This window comes from Rhinoderma darwinii, chromosome 1 (assembly GCF_050947455.1).
Source record: "Rhinoderma darwinii isolate aRhiDar2 chromosome 1, aRhiDar2.hap1, whole genome shotgun sequence".
NCBI classification, from domain to species: domain Eukaryota; kingdom Metazoa; phylum Chordata; class Amphibia; order Anura; family Rhinodermatidae; genus Rhinoderma; species Rhinoderma darwinii.
This window is the reverse complement of record NC_134687.1, coordinates 216,306,365-216,320,695: the sequence shown is the minus strand read 5'-3', so window position 1 is coordinate 216,320,695 and position 14,331 is coordinate 216,306,365. Positions and strand designations below refer to the sequence as shown.

Below are 14,331 nucleotides of genomic sequence, written 5' to 3'. Positions count from 1 at the left end.
GAAAACAAGACGTTTCACTTATTTATGATTTGAACATTACGTAGATTTCATACTCTAAAAAAATTATTGGATTAATGATGTAACTTTATGTCTTAAGGATAGAATTAAGTATGATCTAATGATGTCTTGCCGCCTCAAACTTTAGCAGCCTAAAGAATTTCATTAAGACAAGATGAAATTACACTTTTCTCTTCTTCTGAAAGTAGACTTTAAAAGCATATACATTATAACAGTGCTATAGCTCAAAATATAAATGATGATAACACCATCGATTTTCTTGCATATTTTTGTGTTTTATAGAGCCTGGATAGTTTAGTGGGTAGAGTATCACATGAGTCTTTTGAAAAAACAATCTATCACTTATCTATGACTGAAACTCTCTTTGAAACTAAGGTAAATAGTTGATAGAGCATCACACTTTCGATCTGAGGGTACCTGTTCAGGTGTAAGTCTTTTGAAAAACAACCTATCACTTATCCATGACTGAAACTCTCTTTGAAACTAAGAACTAGTCCATGCTTTTAAGATTTCCTGGATGTCAGAACAAAATTTAAACTTTATGCCTTAAAAAAGAAAAATGTATGATCTAACAATGTCTTGACTGTTTAAACTTTAGCACCGTAGCTGATTTTATCAAGTCAAAATAACTTTATACTTTTCTTGTCTAAGTAACCCTTGAAACCACATAACAAAGCACTCCAGGTCAGAATATATATGAGAAGGAGAGAAACGCCGATTTTCCCGCACACGTTTTGGTTTTGGAGAGCCTGGTAGCTCAGTCGGTAGAGCATCAGACTTTTAATCTGAGGGTCCAGGGTTCAAGTCCCTGTTCAGGCGTGTGTCTTTTAGAAATCAAGACGTTTCACTTATTTATGATTTGAACATTACGTAGATTTCATACTCTAAAAAAATTATTGGATTAATGATGTAACTTTATGTCTTAAGGATAGAATTAAGTATGATCTAATGATGTCTTGCCGCCTCAAACTTTAGCAGCCTAAAGAATTTCATTAAGACAAGATGAAATTACACTTTTCTCTTCTTCTGAAAGTAGACTTTAAAAGCATATACATTATAACAGTGCTATAGCTCAAAATATAAATGATGATAACACCATCGATTTTCTTGCATATTTTTGTGTTTTATAGAGCCTGGATAGTTTAGTGGGTAGAGTATCACATGAGTCTTTTGAAAAAACAATCTATCACTTATCTATGACTGAAACTCTCTTTGAAACTAAGGTAAATAGTTGATAGAGCATCACACTTTCGATCTGAGGGTACCTGTTCAGGTGTAAGTCTTTTGAAAAACAACCTATCACTTATCCATGACTGAAACTCTCTTTGAAACTAAGAACTAGTCCATGCTTTTAAGATTTCCTGGATGTCAGAACAAAATTTAAACTTTATGCCTTAAAAAAGAAAAATGTATGATCTAACAATGTCTTGACTGTTTAAACTTTAGCACCGTAGCTGATTTTATCAAGTCAAAATAACTTTATACTTTTCTTGTCTAAGTAACCCTTGAAACCACATAACAAAGCACTCCAGGTCAGAATATATATGAGAAGGAGAGAAACGCCGATTTTCCCGCACACGTTTTTGTTTTGGAGAGCCTGGATAGCTCAGTCGGTAGAGCATCAGACTTTTAATCTGAGGGTCCAGGGTTCAAGTCCCTGTTCAGGCGCGTGTCTTTTAGAAATCAAGACGTTTCACTTATTTATGATTTGAACATTACGTAGATTTCATACTCTAAAAAAATTGTTGGATTAATGATGTAACTTTATGTCTTAAGGATAGAATTAAGTATGATCTAATGATGTCTTGCCGCCTCAAACTTTAGCAGCCTAAAGAATTTCATTAAGACAAGATGAAATTACACTTTTCTCTTCTTCTGAAAGTAGACTTTAAAAGCATATACATTATAACAGTGCTATAGCTCAAAATATAAATGATGATAACACCATCGATTTTCTTGCATATTTTTGTGTTTTATAGAGCCTGGATAGTTTAGTGGGTAGAGTATCACATGAGTCTTTTGAAAAAACAATCTATCACTTATCTATGACTGAAACTCTCTTTGAAACTAAGGTAAATAGTTGATAGAGCATCACACTTTCGATCTGAGGGTACCTGTTCAGGTGTAAGTCTTTTGAAAAACAACCTATCACTTATCCATGACTGAAACTCTCTTTGAAACTAAGAACTAGTCCATGCTTTTAAGATTTCCTGGATGTCAGAACAAAATTTAAACTTTATGCCTTAAAAAAGAAAAATGTATGATCTAACAATGTCTTGACTGTTTAAACTTTAGCACCGTAGCTGATTTTATCAAGTCAAAATAACTTTATACTTTTCTTGTCTAAGTAACCCTTGAAACCACATAACAAAGCACTCCAGGTCAGAATATATATGAGAAGGAGAGAAACACCGATTTTCCCGCACACGTTTTGGTTTTGGAGAGCCTGGATAACTCAGTCGGTAGAGCATCAGACTTTTAATCTGAGGGTCCAGGGTTCAAGTCCCTGTTCAGGCGTGTGTCTTTTAGAAATCAAGACGTTTCACTTATTTATGATTTGAACATTACGTAGAATTCATACTCTAAAAAAATTATTGGATTAATGATGTAACTTTATGTCTTAAGGATAGAATTAAGTATGATCTAATGATGTCTTGCCGCCTCAAACTTTAGCAGCCTAAAGAATTTCATTAAGACAAGATGAAATTACACTTTTCTCTTCTTCTGAAAGTAGACTTTAAAAGCATATACATTATAACAGTGCTATAGCTCAAAATATAAATGATGATAACACCATCGATTTTCTTGCATATTTTTGTGTTTTATAGAGCCTGGATAGTTTAGTGGGTAGAGTATCACATGAGTCTTTTGAAAAAACAATCTATCACTTATCTATGACTGAAACTCTCTTTGAAACTAAGGTAAATAGTTGATAGAGCATCACACTTTCGATCTGAGGGTACCTGTTCAGGTGTAAGTCTTTTGAAAAACAACCTATCACTTATCCATGACTGAAACTCTCTTTGAAACTAAGAACTAGTCCATGCTTTTAAGATTTCCTGGATGTCAGAACAAAATTTAAACTTTATGCCTTAAAAAAGAAAAATGTATGATCTAACAATGTCTTGACTGTTTAAACTTTAGCACCGTAGCTGATTTTATCAAGTCAAAATAACTTTATACTTTTCTTGTCTAAGTAACCCTTGAAACCACATAACAAAGCACTCCAGGTCAGAATATATATGAGAAGGAGAGAAACGCCGATTTTCCCGCACACGTTTTGGTTTTGGAGAGCCTGGATAGCTCAGTCGGTAGAGCATCAGACTTTTAATCTGAGGGTCGAGGGTTCAAGTCCCTGTTCAGGCGTGTGTCTTTTAGAAATCAAGACGTTTCACTTATTTATGATTTGAACATTACGTAGATTTCATACTCTAAAAAAATTATTGGATTAATGATGTAACTTTATGTCTTAAGGATAGAATTAAGTATGATCTAATGATGTCTTGCCGCCTCAAACTTTAGCAGCCTAAAGAATTTCATTAAAACAAGATGAAATTACACTTTTCTCTTCTTCTGAAAGTAGACTTTAAAAGCATATACATTATAACAGTGCTATAGCTCAAAATATAAATGATGATAACACCATCGATTTTCTTGCATATTTTTGTGTTTTATAGAGCCTGGATAGTTTAGTGGGTAGAGTATCACATGAGTCTTTTGAAAAAACAATCTATCACTTATCTATGACTGAAACTCTCTTTGAAACTAAGGTAAATAGTTGATAGAGCATCACACTTTCAATCTGAGGGTACCTGTTCAGGTGTAAGTCTTTTGAAAAACAACCTATCACTTATCCATGACTGAAACTCTCTTTGAAACTAAGAACTAGTCCATGCTTTTAAGATTTCCTGGATGTCAGAACAAAATTTAAACTTTATGCCTTAAAAAAGAAAAATGTATGATCTAACAATGTCTTGACTGTTTAAACTTTAGCACCGTAGCTGATTTTATCAAGTCAAAATAACTTTATACTTTTCTTGTCTAAGTAACCCTTGAAACCACATAACAAAGCACTCCAGGTCAGAATATATATGAGAAGGAGAGAAACGCCGATTTTCCCGCACACGTTTTGGTTTTGGAGAGCCTGGATAGCTCAGTCGGTAGAGCATCAGACTTTTAATCTGAGGGTCCAGGGTTCAAGTCCCTGTTCAGGCGCGTGTCTTTTAGAAATCAAGACGTTTCACTTATTTATGATTTGAACATTACGTAGATTTCATACTCTAAAAAAATTATTGGATTAATGATGTAACTTTATGTCTTAAGGATAGAATTAAGTATGATCTAATGATGTCTTGCCGCCTCAAACTTTAGCAGCCTAAAGAATTTCATTAAGACAAGATGAAATTACACTTTTCTCTTCTTCTGAAAGTAGACTTTAAAAGCATATACATTATAACAGTGCTATAGCTCAAAATATAAATGATGATAACACCATCGATTTTCTTGCATATTTTTGTGTTTTATAGAGCCTGGATAGTTTAGTGGGTAGAGTATCACATGAGTCTTTTGAAAAAACAATCTATCACTTATCTATGACTGAAACTCTCTTTGAAACTAAGGTAAATAGTTGATAGAGCATCACACTTTCAATCTGAGGGTACCTGTTCAGGTGTAAGTCTTTTGAAAAACAACCTATCACTTATCCATGACTGAAACTCTCTTTGAAACTAAGAACTAGTCCATGCTTTTAAGATTTCCTGGATGTCAGAACAAAATTTAAACTTTATGCCTTAAAAAAGAAAAATGTATGATCTAACAATGTCTTGACTGTTTAAACTTTAGCACCGTAGCTGATTTTATCAAGTCAAAATAACTTTATACTTTTCTTGTCTAAGTAACCCTTGAAACCACATAACAAAGCACTCCAGGTCAGAATATATATGAGAAGGAGAGAAGTGCCGATTTTCCCGCACACGTTTTGGTTTTGGAGAGCCTGGATAGCTCAGTCGGTAGAGCATCAGACTTTTAATCTGAGGGTCCAGGGTTCAAGTCCCTGTTCAGGCACATGTCTTTTAGAAATCAAGACGTTTCACTTATTTATGATTTGAACATTACGTAGATTTCATACTCTAAAAAAATTATTGGATTAATGATGTAACTTTATGTCTTAAGGATAGAATTAAGTATGATCTAATGATGTCTTGCCGCCTCAAACTTTAGCAGCCTAAAGAATTTCATTAAGACAAGATGAAATTACACTTTTCTCTTCTTCTGAAAGTAGACTTTAAAAGCATATACATTATAACAGTGCTATAGCTCAAAATATAAATGATGATAACACCATCGATTTTCTTGCATATTTTTGTGTTTTATAGAGCCTGGATAGTTTAGTGGGTAGAGTATCACATGAGTCTTTTGAAAAAACAATCTATCACTTATCTATGACTGAAACTCTCTTTGAAACTAAGGTAAATAGTTGATAGAGAATCACACTTTCGATCTGAGGGTACCTGTTCAGGTGTAAGTCTTTTGAAAAACAACCTATCACTTATCCATGACTGAAACTCTCTTTGAAACTAAGAACTAGTCCATGCTTTTAAGATTTCCTGGATGTCAGAACAAAATTTAAACTTTATGCCTTAAAAAAGAAAAATGTATGATCTAACAATGTCTTGACTGTTTAAACTTTAGCACCGTAGCTGATTTTATCAAGTCAAAATAACTTTATACTTTTCTTGTCTAAGTAACCCTTGAAACCACATAACAAAGCACTCCAGGTCAGAATATATATGAGAAGGAGAGAAACGCCGATTTTCCCGCACACGTTTTGGTTTTGGAGAGCCTGGATAGCTCAGTCGGTAGAGCATCAGACTTTTAATCTGAGGGTCCAGGGTTCAAGTCCCTGTTCAGGCGTGTGTCTTTTAGAAATCAAGACGTTTCACTTATTTATGATTTGAACATTACGTAGATTTCATACTCTAAAAAAATTATTGGATTAATGATGTAACTTTATGTCTTAAGGATAGAATTAAGTATGATCTAATGATGTCTTGCCGCCTCAAACTTTAGCAGCCTAAAGAATTTCATTAAGACAAGATGAAATTACACTTTTCTCTTCTTCTGAAAGTAGACTTTAAAAGCATATACATTATAACAGTGCTATAGCTCAAAATATAAATGATGATAACACCATCGATTTTCTTGCATATTTTTGTGTTTTATAGAGCCTGGATAGTTTAGTGGGTAGAGTATCACATGAGTCTTTTGAAAAAACAATCTATCACTTATCTATGACTGAAACTCTCTTTGAAACTAAGGTAAATAGTTGATAGAGAATCACACTTTCGATCTGAGGGTACCTGTTCAGGTGTAAGTCTTTTGAAAAACAACCTATCACTTATCCATGACTGAAACTCTCTTTGAAACTAAGAACTAGTCCATGCTTTTAAGATTTCCTGGATGTCAGAACAAAATTTAAACTTTATGCCTTAAAAAAGAAAAATGTATGATCTAACAATGTCTTGACTGTTTAAACTTTAGCACCGTAGCTGATTTTATCAAGTCAAAATAACTTTATACTTTTCTTGTCTAAGTAACCCTTGAAACCACATAACAAAGCACTCCAGGTCAGAATATATATGAGAAGGAGAGAAACGCCGATTTTCCCGCACACGTTTTGGTTTTGGAGAGCCTGGATAGCTCAGTCGGTAGAGCATCAGACTTTTAATCTGAGGGTCCAGGGTTCAAGTCCCTGTTCAGGCGCGTGTCTTTTAGAAATCAAGACGTTTCACTTATTTATGATTTGAACATTACGTAGATTTCATACTCTAAAAAAATTATTGGATTAATGATGTAACTTTATGTCTTAAGGATAGAATTAAGTATGATCTAATGATGTCTTGCCGCCTCAAACTTTAGCAGCCTAAAGAATTTCATTAAGACAAGATGAAATTACACTTTTCTCTTCTTCTGAAAGTAGACTTTAAAAGCATATACATTATAACAGTGCTATAGCTCAAAATATAAATGATGATAACACCATCGATTTTCTTGCATATTTTTGTGTTTTATAGAGCCTGGATAGTTTAGTGGGTAGAGTATCACATGAGTCTTTTGAAAAAACAATCTATCACTTATCTATGACTGAAACTCTCTTTGAAACTAAGGTAAATAGTTGATAGAGAATCACACTTTCGATCTGAGGGTACCTGTTCAGGTGTAAGTCTTTTGAAAAACAACCTATCACTTATCCATGACTGAAACTCTCTTTGAAACTAAGAACTAGTCCATGCTTTTAAGATTTCCTGGATGTCAGAACAAAATTTAAACTTTATGCCTTAAAAAAGAAAAATGTATGATCTAACAATGTCTTGACTGTTTAAACTTTAGCACCGTAGCTGATTTTATCAAGTCAAAATAACTTTATACTTTTCTTGTCTAAGTAACCCTTGAAACCACATAACAAAGCACTCCAGGTCAGAATATATATGAGAAGGAGAGAAACGCCGATTTTCCCGCACACGTTTTGGTTTTGGAGAGCCTGGATAGCTCAGTCGGTAGAGCATCAGACTTTTAATCTGAGGGTCCAGGGTTCAAGTCCCTGTTCAGGCGTGTGTCTTTTAGAAATCAAGACGTTTCACTTATTTATGATTTGAACATTACGTAGATTTCATACTCTAAAAAAATTATTGGATTAATGATGTAACTTTATGTCTTAAGGATAGAATTAAGTATGATCTAATGATGTCTTGCCGCCTCAAACTTTAGCAGCCTAAAGAATTTCATTAAGACAAGATGAAATTACACTTTTCTCTTCTTCTGAAAGTAGACTTTAAAAGCATATACATTATAACAGTGCTATAGCTCAAAATATAAATGATGATAACACCATCGATTTTCTTGCATATTTTTGTGTTTTATAGAGCCTGGATAGTTTAGTGGGTAGAGTATCACATGAGTCTTTTGAAAAAACAATCTATCACTTATCTATGACTGAAACTCTCTTTGAAACTAAGGTAAATAGTTGATAGAGAATCACACTTTCGATCTGAGGGTACCTGTTCAGGTGTAAGTCTTTTGAAAAACAACCTATCACTTATCCATGACTGAAACTCTCTTTGAAACTAAGAACTAGTCCATGCTTTTAAGATTTCCTGGATGTCAGAACAAAATTTAAACTTTATGCCTTAAAAAAGAAAAATGTATGATCTAACAATGTCTTGACTGTTTAAACTTTAGCACCGTAGCTGATTTTATCAAGTCAAAATAACTTTATACTTTTCTTGTCTAAGTAACCCTTGAAACCACATAACAAAGCACTCCAGGTCAGAATATATATGAGAAGGAGAGAAACGCCGATTTTCCCGCACACGTTTTGGTTTTGGAGAGCCTGGATAGCTCAGTCGGTAGAGCATCAGACTTTTAATCTGAGGGTCCAGGGTTCAAGTCCCTGTTCAGGCGTGTGTCTTTTAGAAATCAAGACGTTTCACTTATTTATGATTTGAACATTACGTAGATTTCATACTCTAAAAAAATTATTGGATTAATGATGTAACTTTATGTCTTAAGGATAGAATTAAGTATGATCTAATGATGTCTTGCCGCCTCAAACTTTAGCAGCCTAAAGAATTTCATTAAGACAAGATGAAATTACACTTTTCTCTTCTTCTGAAAGTAGACTTTAAAAGCATATACATTATAACAGTGCTATAGCTCAAAATATAAATGATGATAACACCATCGATTTTCTTGCATATTTTTGTGTTTTATAGAGCCTGGATAGTTTAGTGGGTAGAGTATCACATGAGTCTTTTGAAAAAACAATCTATCACTTATCTATGACTGAAACTCTCTTTGAAACTAAGGTAAATAGTTGATAGAGCATCACACTTTCGATCTGAGGGTACCTGTTCAGGTGTAAGTCTTTTGAAAAACAACCTATCACTTATCCATGACTGAAACTCTCTTTGAAACTAAGAACTAGTCCATGCTTTTAAGATTTCCTGGATGTCAGAACAAAATTTAAACTTTATGCCTTAAAAAAGAAAAATGTATGATCTAACAATGTCTTGACTGTTTAAACTTTAGCACCGTAGCTGATTTTATCAAGTCAAAATAACTTTATACTTTTCTTGTCTAAGTAACGCTTGAAACCACATAACAAAGCACTCCAGGTCAGAATATATATCAGAAGGAGAGAAACGCCGATTTTCCCGCACACGTTTTGGTTTTGGAGAGCCTGGATAGCTCAGTCGGTAGAGCATCAGACTTTTAATCTGAGGGTCCAGGGTTCAAGTCCCTGTTCAGGCACGTGTCTTTTAGAAATCAAGACGTTTCACTTATTTATGATTTGAACATTACGTAGATTTCATACTCTAAAAAAATTATTGGATTAATGATGTAACTTTATGTCTTAAGGATAGAATTAAGTATGATCTAATGATGTCTTGCCGCCTCAAACTTTAGCAGCCTAAAGAATTTCATTAAGACAAGATGAAATTACACTTTTCTCTTCTTCTGAAAGTAGACTTTAAAAGCATATACATTATAACAGTGCTATAGCTCAAAATATAAATGATGATAACACCATCGATTTTCTTGCATATTTTTGTGTTTTATAGAGCCTGGATAGTTTAGTGGGTAGAGTATCACATGAGTCTTTTGAAAAAACAATCTATCACTTATCTATGACTGAAACTCTCTTTGAAACTAAGGTAAATAGTTGATAGAGCATCACACTTTCGATCTGAGGGTACCTGTTCAGGTGTAAGTCTTTTGAAAAACAACCTATCACTTATCCATGACTGAAACTCTCTTTGAAACTAAGAACTAGTCCATGCTTTTAAGATTTCCTGGATGTCAGAACAAAATTTAAACTTTATGCCTTAAAAAAGAAAAATGTATGATCTAACAATGTCTTGACTGTTTAAACTTTAGCACCGTAGCTGATTTTATCAAGTCAAAATAACTTTATACTTTTCTTGTCTAAGTAACCCTTGAAACCACATAACAAAGCACTCCAGGTCAGAATATATATGAGAAGGAGAGAAACGCAGATTTTCCCGCACACGTTTTGGTTTTGGAGAGCCTGGATAGCTCAGTCGGTAGAGCATCAGACTTTTAATCTGAGGGTCCAGGGTTCAAGTCCCTGTTCAGGCGCGTGTCTTTTAGAAATCAAGACGTTTCACTTATTTATGATTTGAACATTACGTAGATTTCATACTCTAAAAAAATTATTGGATTAATGATGTAACTTTATGTCTTAAGGATAGAATTAAGTATGATCTAATGATGTCTTGCCGCCTCAAACTTTAGCAGCCTAAAGAATTTCATTAAGACAAGATGAAATTACACTTTTCTCTTCTTCTGAAAGTAGACTTTAAAAGCATATACATTATAACAGTGCTATAGCTCAAAATATAAATGATGATAACACCATCGATTTTCTTGCATATTTTTGTGTTTTATAGAGCCTGGATAGTTTAGTGGGTAGAGTATCACATGAGTCTTTTGAAAAAACAATCTATCACTTATCTATGACTGAAACTCTCTTTGAAACTAAGGTAAATAGTTGATAGAGCATCACACTTTCGATCTGAGGGTACCTGTTCAGGTGTAAGTCTTTTGAAAAACAACCTATCACTTATCCATGACTGAAACTCTCTTTGAAACTAAGAACTAGTCCATGCTTTTAAGATTTCCTGGATGTCAGAACAAAATTTAAACTTTATGCCTTAAAAAAGAAAAATGTATGATCTAACAATGTCTTGACTGTTTAAACTTTAGCACCGTAGCTGATTTTATCAAGTCAAAATAACTTTATACTTTTCTTGTCTAAGTAACCCTTGAAACCACATAACAAAGCACTCCAGGTCAGAATATATATGAGAAGGAGAGAAACGCCGATTTTCCCGCACACGTTTTGGTTTTGGTGTTGGTTTTGGAGAGCCTGGATAGCTCAGTCGGTAGAGCATCAGACTTTTAATCTGAGGGTCCAGGGTTCAAGTCCCTGTTCAGGCGCATGTCTTTTAGAAATCAAGACGTTTCACTTATTTATGATTTGAACATTACGTAGATTTCATACTCTAAAAAAATTATTGGATTAATGATGTAACTTTATGTCTTAAGGATAGAATTAAGTATGATCTAATGATGTCTTGCCACCTCAAACTTTAGCAGCCTAAAGAATTTCATTAAGACAAGATGAAATTACACTTTTCTCTTCTTCTGAAAGTAGACTTTAAAAGCATATACATTATAACAGTGCTATAGCTCAAAATATAAATGATGATAACACCATCGATTTTCTTGCATATTTTTGTGTTTTATAGAGCCTGGATAGTTTAGTGGGTAGAGTATCACATGAGTCTTTTGAAAAAACAATCTATCACTTATCTATGACTGAAACTCTCTTTGAAACTAAGGTAAATAGTTGATAGAGCATCACACTTTCGATCTGAGGGTACCTGTTCAGGTGTAAGTCTTTTGAAAAACAACCTATCACTTATCCATGACTGAAACTCTCTTTGAAACTAAGAACTAGTCCATGCTTTTAAGATTTCCTGGATGTCAGAACAAAATTTAAACTTTATGCCTTAAAAAAGAAAAATGTATGATCTAACAATGTCTTGACTGTTTAAACTTTAGCACCGTAGCTGATTTTATCAAGTCAAAATAACTTTATACTTTTCTTGTCTAAGTAACCCTTGAAACCACATAACAAAGCACTCCAGGTCAGAATATATATGAGAAGGAGAGAAACGCCGATTTTCCCGCACACGTTTTGGTTTTGGAGAGCCTGGATAGCTCAGTCGGTAGAGCATCAGACTTTTATTCTGAGGGTCCAGGGTTCAAGTCCCTGTTCAGGCGCGTGTCTTTTAGAAATCAAGACGTTGCTTTTAGAAATTATAACAGTGCTATAGCTCAAAATATAAATGATGATAACACCATCGATTTTCTTGCATATTTTTGTGTTTTATAGAGCCTGGATAGTTTAGTGGGTAGAGTATCACATGAGTCTTTTGAAAAAACAATCTATCACTTATCTATGACTGAAACTCTCTTTGAAACTAAGGTAAATAGTTGATAGAGCATCACACTTTCGATCTGAGGGTACCTGTTCAGGTGTAAGTCTTTTGAAAAACAACCTATCACTTATCCATGACTGAAACTCTCTTTGAAACTAAGAACTAGTCCATGCTTTTAAGATTTCCTGGATGTCAGAACAAAATTTAAACTTTATGCCTTAAAAAAGAAAAATGTATGATCTAACAATGTCTTGACTGTTTAAACTTTAGCACCGTAGCTGATTTTATCAAGTCAAAATAACTTTATACTTTTCTTGTCTAAGTAACCCTTGAAACCACATAACAAAGCACTCCAGGTCAGAATATATATGAGAAGGAGAGAAACGCCGATTTTCCCGCACACGTTTTGGTTTTGGTGTTGGTTTTGGAGAGCCTGGATAGCTCAGTCGGTAGAGCATCAGACTTTTAATCTGAGGGTCCAGGGTTCAAGTCCCTGTTCAGGCGCATGTCTTTTAGAAATCAAGACGTTTCACTTATTTATGATTTGAACATTACGTAGATTTCATACTCTAAAAAAATTATTGGATTAATGATGTAACTTTATGTCTTAAGGATAGAATTAAGTATGATCTAATGATGTCTTGCCACCTCAAACTTTAGCAGCCTAAAGAATTTCATTAAGACAAGATGAAATTACACTTTTCTCTTCTTCTGAAAGTAGACTTTAAAAGCATATACATTATAACAGTGCTATAGCTCAAAATATAAATGATGATAACACCATCGATTTTCTTGCATATTTTTGTGTTTTATAGAGCCTGGATAGTTTAGTGGGTAGAGTATCACATGAGTCTTTTGAAAAAACAATCTATCACTTATCTATGACTGAAACTCTCTTTGAAACTAAGGTAAATAGTTGATAGAGCATCACACTTTCGATCTGAGGGTACCTGTTCAGGTGTAAGTCTTTTGAAAAACAACCTATCACTTATCCATGACTGAAACTCTCTTTGAAACTAAGAACTAGTCCATGCTTTTAAGATTTCCTGGATGTCAGAACAAAATTTAAACTTTATGCCTTAAAAAAGAAAAATGTATGATCTAACAATGTCTTGACTGTTTAAACTTTAGCACCGTAGCTGATTTTATCAAGTCAAAATAACTTTATACTTTTCTTGTCTAAGTAACCCTTGAAACCACATAACAAAGCACTCCAGGTCAGAATATATATGAGAAGGAGAGAAACGCCGATTTTCCCGCACACGTTTTGGTTTTGGAGAGCCTGGATAGCTCAGTCGGTAGAGCATCAGACTTTTATTCTGAGGGTCCAGGGTTCAAGTCCCTGTTCAGGCGCGTGTCTTTTAGAAATCAAGACGTTGCTTTTAGAAATTATAACAGTGCTATAGCTCAAAATATAAATGATGATAACACCATCGATTTTCTTGCATATTTTTGTGTTTTATAGAGCCTGGATAGTTTAGTGGGTAGAGTATCACATGAGTCTTTTGAAAAAACAATCTATCACTTATCTATGACTGAAACTCTCTTTGAAACTAAGGTAAATAGTTGATAGAGCATCACACTTTCGATCTGAGGGTACCTGTTCAGGTGTAAGTCTTTTGAAAAACAACCTATCACTTATCCATGACTGAAACTCTCTTTGAAACTAAGAACTAGTCCATGCTTTTAAGATTTCCTGGATGTCAGAACAAAATTTAAACTTTATGCCTTAAAAAAGAAAAATGTATGATCTAACAATGTCTTGACTGTTTAAATTTAAGCACCGTAGCTGATTTTATCAAGTCAAAATAACTTTATACTTTTCTTGTCTAAGTAACCCTTGAAACCACATAACAAAGCACTCCAGGTCAGAATATATATGAGAAGGAGAGAAACGCCGATTTTCCCGCACACGTTTTGGTTTTGGTTTTGGTTTTGGTTTTGGTTTTGGTTTTGGTTTTGGTTTTGGTTTTGGTTTTGGTTTTGGTTTTGGTTTTGGAGAGCCTGGATAGCTCAGTCGGTAGAGCATCAGACTTTTAATCTGAGGGTCCAGGGTTCAAGTCCCTGTTCAGGCACATGTCTTTTAGAAATCAAGACGTTTCACTTATTTATGATTTGAACATTACGTAGATTTCATACTCTAAAAAAATTATTGGATTAATGATGTAACTTTATGTCTTAAGGATAGAATTAAGTATGATCTAATGATGTCTTGCCGCCTCAAACTTTAGCAGCCTAAAGAATTTCATTAAGACAAGATGAAATTACACTTTTCTCTTCTTCTGAA

At 34.0% G+C, this 14,331-nt stretch overlaps 16 non-coding genes across 16 annotated transcripts; all 16 read left to right on the top strand.

Annotated features, from left to right (window-relative positions):
• The first annotated feature begins 1,613 nt into the window (after positions 1-1,613).
• Positions 1,614-1,686, top strand: TRNAK-UUU (transfer RNA lysine (anticodon UUU)). Its single transcript has one exon. It is a non-coding gene; the product is annotated as a tRNA-Lys (tRNA).
• A 776-nt stretch (positions 1,687-2,462) lies between these two features.
• Positions 2,463-2,535, top strand: TRNAK-UUU (transfer RNA lysine (anticodon UUU)). Its single transcript has one exon. It is a non-coding gene; the product is annotated as a tRNA-Lys (tRNA).
• A 776-nt stretch (positions 2,536-3,311) lies between these two features.
• TRNAK-UUU (transfer RNA lysine (anticodon UUU)) lies at positions 3,312-3,384 on the top strand. Its single transcript has one exon. It is a non-coding gene; the product is annotated as a tRNA-Lys (tRNA).
• A 776-nt stretch (positions 3,385-4,160) lies between these two features.
• TRNAK-UUU (transfer RNA lysine (anticodon UUU)) lies at positions 4,161-4,233 on the top strand. Its single transcript has one exon. It is a non-coding gene; the product is annotated as a tRNA-Lys (tRNA).
• Positions 4,234-5,009: 776 nt separating this feature from the next.
• TRNAK-UUU (transfer RNA lysine (anticodon UUU)) lies at positions 5,010-5,082 on the top strand. Its single transcript has one exon. It is a non-coding gene; the product is annotated as a tRNA-Lys (tRNA).
• A 776-nt stretch (positions 5,083-5,858) lies between these two features.
• Positions 5,859-5,931, top strand: TRNAK-UUU (transfer RNA lysine (anticodon UUU)). Its single transcript has one exon. It is a non-coding gene; the product is annotated as a tRNA-Lys (tRNA).
• Positions 5,932-6,707: 776 nt separating this feature from the next.
• TRNAK-UUU (transfer RNA lysine (anticodon UUU)) lies at positions 6,708-6,780 on the top strand. The gene has a single exon. It is a non-coding gene; the product is annotated as a tRNA-Lys (tRNA).
• A 776-nt stretch (positions 6,781-7,556) lies between these two features.
• TRNAK-UUU (transfer RNA lysine (anticodon UUU)) lies at positions 7,557-7,629 on the top strand. Its single transcript has one exon. It is a non-coding gene; the product is annotated as a tRNA-Lys (tRNA).
• A 776-nt stretch (positions 7,630-8,405) lies between these two features.
• On the top strand, positions 8,406-8,478 carry TRNAK-UUU (transfer RNA lysine (anticodon UUU)). Its single transcript has one exon. It is a non-coding gene; the product is annotated as a tRNA-Lys (tRNA).
• A 776-nt stretch (positions 8,479-9,254) lies between these two features.
• On the top strand, positions 9,255-9,327 carry TRNAK-UUU (transfer RNA lysine (anticodon UUU)). The gene has a single exon. It is a non-coding gene; the product is annotated as a tRNA-Lys (tRNA).
• Positions 9,328-10,103: 776 nt separating this feature from the next.
• Positions 10,104-10,176, top strand: TRNAK-UUU (transfer RNA lysine (anticodon UUU)). Its single transcript has one exon. It is a non-coding gene; the product is annotated as a tRNA-Lys (tRNA).
• Positions 10,177-10,964: 788 nt separating this feature from the next.
• TRNAK-UUU (transfer RNA lysine (anticodon UUU)) lies at positions 10,965-11,037 on the top strand. The gene has a single exon. It is a non-coding gene; the product is annotated as a tRNA-Lys (tRNA).
• A 776-nt stretch (positions 11,038-11,813) lies between these two features.
• On the top strand, positions 11,814-11,886 carry TRNAK-UUU (transfer RNA lysine (anticodon UUU)). The gene has a single exon. It is a non-coding gene; the product is annotated as a tRNA-Lys (tRNA).
• A 589-nt stretch (positions 11,887-12,475) lies between these two features.
• Positions 12,476-12,548, top strand: TRNAK-UUU (transfer RNA lysine (anticodon UUU)). Its single transcript has one exon. It is a non-coding gene; the product is annotated as a tRNA-Lys (tRNA).
• Positions 12,549-13,324: 776 nt separating this feature from the next.
• Positions 13,325-13,397, top strand: TRNAK-UUU (transfer RNA lysine (anticodon UUU)). Its single transcript has one exon. It is a non-coding gene; the product is annotated as a tRNA-Lys (tRNA).
• A 649-nt stretch (positions 13,398-14,046) lies between these two features.
• TRNAK-UUU (transfer RNA lysine (anticodon UUU)) lies at positions 14,047-14,119 on the top strand. The gene has a single exon. It is a non-coding gene; the product is annotated as a tRNA-Lys (tRNA).
• Positions 14,120-14,331: the final 212 nt, after the last annotated feature.